Source organism: Grus americana, chromosome 10 (assembly GCF_028858705.1).
Source record: "Grus americana isolate bGruAme1 chromosome 10, bGruAme1.mat, whole genome shotgun sequence".
Taxonomy (NCBI): Eukaryota; Metazoa; Chordata; class Aves; order Gruiformes; family Gruidae; genus Grus; species Grus americana.
The window spans coordinates 12,928,014-12,936,357 of record NC_072861.1 but is presented as its reverse complement, the minus strand read 5'-3'; the positions used below and the strand labels follow the sequence as shown (position 1 = coordinate 12,936,357).

The window sequence follows — 8,344 nt, the reverse complement described above, 5'->3', positions numbered from 1 at the left end:
CAAGTAGAAACAATTAGTACACTTACCGATAAGGATAGAGAAATACTCATAAAACAACACTGATTTGCAAATAAACTACCAGAGATTTATGACCTAATACACAATTGCAGTACTCGGGAAGCGCAAGTGCCTATAAAAGACCACACGTTATTTTTATAGACATTGCAAGGTCATTTTCAGTGTCAGCTTAGAGGAGAGGGGCCTTAGTATATAAATAAAAATCAGGTCTAATGTCTTTCCATGCAGCTCTCTAGCACATACAGATTATTTCATTTACACGCTCTTACACTACTCTTTTACAAAATCCTCTGCTTGAAATTAAAATGCATTTACTTAACAGGATTTCTCTCTCACCAAGAGACTCATGAGATTTGAGCAAGTTTGCACAACTAGTGTTCCTGCTTTCCAAAGGGACTGCAATACTCTTGTTCACTGAACAGCTAAAAGTCCTGTAAAAATTCTGCCACCTCTAACAGTCTACGTTGGGAAGAGATTTTTCCTTTCTCAATCTGTGATTGTCACCCATCCTTTTCTGGAGCATGGATTCAGCTTTGATGACAACCTACTCATATGAGTCAATAAAGTTTGTGGGGGTTTTGTTTTTTTTTTTTTTTCCTTCAATCAAGCAGACTGCAAACCCTCGCATCCCACTTTCTATTCTGAAATGTTCTTATCCTAAGCAGAAAATTAACATAAACCTATTTTATTTCTGAATGTCTTCCTTGCTTACTTTTGTGAGGTTTTTTTGGTTTTCAAACTGTGTTGACATTTAGTCCTTTCAATACCAGCAGCATTTCTTTCTACGCCAGCAGAATTACCATTTAAAATATCATACCCGAATCTGTTCTTCAATTTTTTTACTACTGTACATATCTGCCATTTCTTGCAGAATCACTCCCAATTGGCAGAATGACTAAGAAAAGCAGCAGGCTGGCATTTAAAAGTAGCTTTCTGACATAAAACAAAAAAACCCAAAAGACACCCACCAACTAATGAGTAGTAAGTCTTTTGTTCAGGTATTTTGGCAGAATCTCATGAGGACACTGCACTGATACTGCATAGAGCAGGGCTGTTAAGTATTATTTCACTCTACAGCTACTAAAAGAATATAATAAATTAAGATAGGCTCTTGGGTAATTAGACATCATATGTACTGCAGTAGCTTCCTAGACTCCAATAAGCTAGTCCATTGTCAGAGAAGAAGTTCCCCTGAGAACTCAAGGGGAGAGAACAGTCCACTGTAAATACTCATTTCCCTCTATCCATCCAAAATGGCATCGCCAAGATCTTTTTTCTTGCTGGATGCTCCAAGCCCATTCCATTGTTCCAGGAGTTAGCACACCTAGCTCAAATGTCATGTTTCATCAGCACTTTGCATTATACCACTGCCCTCTGCTTCTCTCACTGTCTCCTTGCTGTCTCTACCATCTTCACAGCTTCACTAATAATGTCCAGCTTGCACCCTGTGCACCTGCTGCTTACATGGTCACTAGGAGCTTCTCATGCTGCACTGGGTGTCAATCACCCCCAAATGACTTGGAAGGCCTTTTCTATTAAAATACATGCTTGCTCAAAGTCTGTTTCCTCTTTGATCTCTAGATGAAAAAAATCTTCTAGCCATCAAGTTTCTAACTCACAAAGATGACCTAATCTGAAAGCCTCTAGATTCTCTTTCTACCTCAAATCAAAAAAAGTCCTTCACCTTCCTTGCCCTTAATCACCTTTCCAGTTTCACACCATCCTCTCCCCCTCTTTGTAACAAGTCATGCTGTTCACTAACCGACACTGTCTGTGCTCTGGAGCTGGCAAATCCCCTTCTGTTGTCCTCTTCTCATTCCATTTTCTATGGCTGAATGCTCTGGGAAAGACTATACATGCTTTTCCATTCTGTGAAATACTTGACACAACTTTGGAAGCTACTAGAATAAATACTGATCCTTTCCACTTACTGCTACCACAGCAATCTGCTCTTAGAATGCATGCATACCTGCCTCCTATGCATACAGCTGTAAAATAATGATATCCAAATCAATATTTTTGCTCTTTAATCTCCATTTTCCTTTTCTCCATTTCTGCTTTTCTTTCTCAGTATCACACAGTTTGAAAACTGCCAGTGCTAAATGTGCAAGAAAAGGTAATTTAATTGCTTTTATTACAGTTATGAAGCATTCACACCTTTTATAGCATCAATTTCTGTAGGAAAAAAGAAGCCATTTCATGAACACAAGCATAATTTTATCCATATGATGACTGCTTTATGATTTCTTTACTATTATACCCGGTAAAAAGGTAAGTTGTTTTTCCAGGATTGTGACTGGCCAGTACATGAGGGCACGTGAAACCAGTTAATGCAGTCTGCCCAGAGTGCCTGACATTAAACTCAGTACTGCTATATAGAGGGATTTTTGATTCAGCTGATGAATACATAAAAGCAGCCAGATGGCAAGCAGACAAAAAATTTGCTTTTGTCTCAGGTGCATTAAGAGCACCCAAGTCCCTGCACTCTTCCTGTTTCTTTTTCCCAAAACACATGCAGAGAAATTATCTAATAAATCCCTAAATAAATTGATGAGATGTAAGCATATAAAAATAGCTATTTAATTGTAGTAACCGGCCTTTTAAATTAAAATAGAGTTTGAGAAAAACACCATAAACATTGTCATAGTTAAGATGATGCTACATATTTGAACTTAGCACACAATTACTCTTGATGTTTTTATAGATTTCATGTGTTCCTTTTCCCAAACCCACTGTAGGAATACGTCTGACAAAAAAACCACCCTCCCTTCTGAACCGTCAAGCTTCAAGGCCTTTCCCGAGTTTACCAGAAGATGGTGCACTAGTCCCAGTTTTAATAGAGTTGTGTCCTGAGTGTAACCATCGAGACTTCTATGTCAAAGGAATGTATTTTGTCACAAATTTTTAAAATGTCTTATTAGTAAGGAAAAAACAAAAAGGTCTTAATTTTTCCAAACGATAACACCAGAGATTGAACTTTATCATGGATGCAATAAGGAAAAGCACAAACCTAGCGCAGATTTGCTAACTAATTATGGGGAAGTACTTAAGGTACTTCTTAAAGGCAAATATCATGCAATACAACGCTCAAATGCCTCCCTCCAGTTCCAAGTATGTAATAAAACATTATATGAGCGGAAATTACTTCTGGCTACGGGTATCTGAAATGCAATTAGAACAAGTTATAGTCATTAACGTAAACAATGTAAGTTATCATGCAAGCCCTTTGTTTCTGTGAAAATAAGTATTGCTTCCTTGAGGCACTGAGTTCATGTTTCCAGGACAACATATACTTGCATTTGAAACATCCTTGACTGTCTGCTTTTTTATAAAGGATCCGATGACGCTTTCAATCAAAAACATACACTGAGGGAAGCAATTTGGTTTCAAAATAGGCAGATACAATTATAAATGTAGAATATCATTGTGTTTACACTACTGCAATTGCTAGTATAAAGTCGTCTTCTGATCAAGTTGAACAGGCTTCACAGAGAGAAAATACAGATGACAGAGGCTGAAGAACTCAGAACCACAACTTCCTTCCAGTAAAGCCTTCTTTCATTTCGTCAAGCTATTAGGCAATTCTGTATTTTCTAAGCTCCTGCAGAAGACACACACCTTCAACTGGAAACGGAAATTGCCCAATCAGTTACACACATTGCTTGCTTTCTGCTTAGATATTGGCTTTAAATATAACCTAGATGGAACAAATTATGATGTTTTTCAGGCAACCTAGCTGCTTGGATTTGCCATGAAGCACAGGTCAAGTCATATCATCGAAAATTTAAAGGAAAGTAACCCCTTGCATATCAAAAGTTAAAGGGCGATGTGCAGCAAGCTATAAATGAAGATACGTTTTAGAGATGCTCACTTGTGCGTTGCTATGCAGAATATCACATTATATAAGATCTATTAACTGTCTTTGTAAAACAGCAATGAAATCAGATTATTATTCTTCCACACTCAGACTTACTACATCTGAAGTTGCTCTGGAGGAAGAATTGAGGGAAGAGGTAGTCCCTAATTTTAGCTGTCAGAGCTAGAAAGAAGCAGCTTACAGAGCAGGAGTAATAATAAAGTTAAATCCTACTAATAGGCCCACCAACTGCTATGGCTAAGTAAAGGTATTCATACTTCTGTTTTTTGTTTGGGTTTTTTGTTTGGTTTTGGTTGGGTTTTTTTAAGAGTTCATACTTTGTTGATGATACAAGGTGTGTTTGTGTACAAAAGAGGAAGGAGGGAAGAAAACAGATAAAGCCAGGTCATGTGGGTACTGCAGATAGCAACCAAAAAAACATTAGACTCCATTACATTACCATGCAGCCAACTATGGAGCATACTAGTATTTCTGGGCCAAATTGTGGTGGTCACAAATCGAGTCAATACCAATTTTGTTTACAAATTGCAGCATTAGTTGATCTGTGGTGCAGTTCAACTAGGATGTCTGATAACCAGTTTTACAGTCATTTTTCTCTTAAACAAGGTATGCTTTACTCATCTAGCCCACACAACACATATTCATTACTGATATTAAGGAAAAAAAAAAAATGGAGTGTTGCCCTCATCTCCCTTCTTTGTTGGGTTGCCATATTTACTTTTAGGGAAGAAGAAAAGAAGACCAATAGGTAAAGAAGTTCTCTCAGCTTTTGATTTTCGTAACTTTGATTACACATTGCTTCAACAAATGCTCATCTCTAACTACCGTAATACCTTTATGCTTTAGTATTCCTTATTGAGGAATGTACGTTCCATCTCTGGTACAGCCAAACAGACAACTGTGAAGATTTCTAAAAACCAATAGTAAGGTCAAACACTTTGCCACCGACATTGTAGAAGGATTGATTCAATAAAGAACCAATTTTGTTTATTTAAAGCACTTGCCCACAGAGGGAGTATACCTTTGTCCTTTACACCTATCAAGAAGTGATACACTCAACAGACCTCAAACAGAAACTTCCATATATCACCCTGTTTTGAATACTGCAAAAGCTTCCTCTTTGAATGAATACACATACAGGAACTTGAGCAAAGACATGCCTGATTCTTAAATGTTTTTATTTCTCCTAAGAGAGAAAATTTTTAAAAAACACAGTGGTACATACACACAACCTCTACAAGCTTTGTTGTATTAACTCCATGCCTCCCTGAAATGAGTATAAAAATGTTCCCATAACTTCAAACTAGTTTTGGTTTACATCTGCTTTGTATGATGTAGTATTGTAATTTTAAAATTATGGCTAAGAGTTTGGCAATGAACAGAACTGCAAGTCATTATGACTAGGATTTTGCTGTGTATTTCTGCTTTTGGGAGTAAAGTGGATACTGCAGTCTTTAAGCCAAATCCTTTTTTCTGACCATAGCATGTTTCATTCAAAGTACTTCACAAGAGGAAAAATAAACACAGGAAAGGCAGCATAATGCCAAGAGTGATTTTAAAAAAATATTCAGGCTTTACTGAATTATAAAAGATGTCATACAGCAGGAGGGAGAGATGCATCATTAAATGAAACATTCTTAACAGCTTTAATAGAAAAACAGCTTTTCCTTTGTTTTGATGTAGTGAATCAGTGATTTATTACAAGTAGGTGACTTTGCTTTTCTTTGGCAAGCTGATAAGATTTTCCTGTTACTACCAGGGATTACAACTGTACTGTATTTTCTGCATTGACTTCCTTGTTCGTGCAGCAGCAGCATCAAGCCTGGTAAAGGATGGTGTTTGTTAGTTACCTACTGCAAACACATTTATTTCAATTAAGGAAATTAAGAATGCCAAAGTTCTGCTAAAGTTGAAAACTCAAACACATTTATTTACACTTAAGAAGTTTTTCAAACTTGTGTGGCTGACTGCTTGGCTCATCTGTTTGCATCCACAGCTACTCCCATTTGCCCTCTATACATCACACAATGTAATACCGTGTTGAAATAAACTGCATCTGTTAACGCATCATGTTGACCCTACATGAATTTTGCAATTAAAAATCCACATATTCTACAATACTGAAACAAGAAAATAGAGAACTCCAGCTTTTCACAAACATTGTGCTGTTACCAATCCATGTAACAATCTAGTGGGGTGATAAGGCGGGTGTTCCTCACTTACACCTCACAACATGCATCAGTCCTTTCCCAAGATGAAATACAGTTCTATGCAGTTCTTCAAGTTTGGAGTTACAGAACATGAACAAGTTATTTTGCCATTTTCTTGTAAGGAAACAACCAGATGGATCAAATTTGAGTAAGAGCTGTTCTGTTACTGAAAGTAAGAGATATTTTGATAGAAGTGGGTAAGAACAGTCTCCCATAATATTATTAGTAGACATGGCCTTTATTTTTCTGCAGTAGCATAATTATGAGATAGCTTTCAGTGGAATGGACCCTACCTACCAATATAAGGTTAACATATTAACAAATTTAAAGAAAAACTGCAAATGTTTATATAAGTCTATTGAAAAAACATACTTATGTATATGACCCAAATTTCTATTTCATTTTTTTCAAAATGGGAAGACAATACTTAAGTATTTACTGTTATTTATGCATATACTGAAAATCTACAGACTTCTGCTTGAGTTTACAGTCTATGCATCCTTACTTTATTAGTAAGGCTTTTTTTTTTAAAAAAAAAAAACCCTATGGTGCATTTGTTATAATACTATCAACATAAATAAAGCAAAGCAGAACAGGGGAGAGGGAAAAGGAAGACAAACACTACAAGCAAGGCCTTTTTTGCTTAATTGTTGAGTTTAAGCCACCAGCCTAATTATATTCTGATCTACTCATTTTATATGTATAACTTTCTAGAACACAGTGCAGGTGTACTAGTAAGTAGTAGTAACAGTAGAAATAAATTAGGCCAAGAAAATTTTAAGTTTTTCTGATGTGTTTGTTTTGGCAGGCAAGACAGAAAGAGATTTGGCAAGAAGAAAAGATGTGTCAGCAAGGGAAAGAAGTCTCAGTAGAAAATAGGGAAGAAGGTGTGCGAGACAGAAAGTGAGTAAACCAGAGTCTAGAATAGTCCAGATCAAATGTTTCAAGTTGAAGAGATTGATTTTTCTACTCCTTGACAGCTGGTAAAACTGGAAGCACATTTATCTGAATTTTAACAGGTGCACACAAACACTTTTTAGATCTTATAGAAAAAAAATCATAAAGATGACTCACTTTATCTTTAAAATATTCCATCATGAAGTCTAAATTATTCATACAGAACACTTTTTAGGGAATGTTACACATGGTCAAGTCTTGGCCAAGAGCAGCAGAAATGGCATCATCACCCAGGATGGGCACACACCTGTGAGCCCAGCATCAAGGCACAGCTGTGGCGGGAGGCCCAGCTCCACAGCAGCCCAACTCCTGCCCTTGCTGTCACTGGCTGCTCCTCACTGTGGCCAGTTCCTCAGGAGCCATAAACCAGACACCCGACTGACGCACCCCAGGGACTACAGACACACAACCAGAGGGGCAGAGGCCTGCTGTGAACAAGGGAGCACTCAGCACCACGTGCACAGGAGGGCCACAGCCACATCCCACAGCATCCGTGTGGCGCATTGGGCCAAACGTTGGAAGTCTTAAGAGAAAACCAAAGCCAAACATTTCTGTGCATGCTCCCACTGCCAAAAGATAAGGGTTTTTTAAAATTAGTTTTCTTGACTAGCAGCATCAGCCAGCACGTGGCCTATATCCTGAAGTCCAGACAAATTATTTTTAGTAATCTCCCTTGCTGACACAGCCCCATGCCAATTAAAGCTCTGCAATCCCTTAACACCCGAGTTACAGTTTTCTTAGAACTCCCTCATTTGCTACACAGACAAATCCTTTACCTTGCATACGGCTGAATATCTAAGCAGCACACCACCACAGAAAGAGAGCTCAACTCCTCTAACCACACACCTGGAAATCAGACATTGACACAAAACCCGGAGTGGGAGTTTTGCTCGCTTGTACCTGCTTTTCAGGCCTTCTCCCCGCTGCAATCATCACCACTGCTGAGGGCTCACAGGCTTCAGACAGTCACACAGGTGATCTGACAGCGATGCCCGGCGAGGCTCACCCCCCTCGGCTCCCGGGACGTGAGGGAGCAACGTCCGACCAATCTCCTCAGCGGCAGCCGGGAGAAAAGGGAGCTGAGGCGCTAAGCAAAGCCCCCCGCCCCCGCGGGCGGCCCGGCGCCCCCTCCAATGAGAGGCCGCGGAGGGAGACGGTAACGGCGGGAACGCAAGGCGGACGCCGCGGCTGCCTCACGGCCACGGGCGGTAGCGGGGTAACGGGCGCGGAGAGTAACCGCTGCGGGGCACTTTTCACTCGCGATGGCTTAATTTGTCACGGG

At 39.1% G+C, this 8,344-nt stretch overlaps 1 protein-coding gene across 1 annotated transcript in view; it reads right to left on the bottom strand.

Moving 5' to 3' along the window:
• BLOC1S6 (biogenesis of lysosomal organelles complex 1 subunit 6) overlaps positions 1-8,344 on the bottom strand; it is a 41,211-nt gene that overhangs the window by 28,374 nt on the left and 4,493 nt on the right. The window lies entirely within an intron of this gene.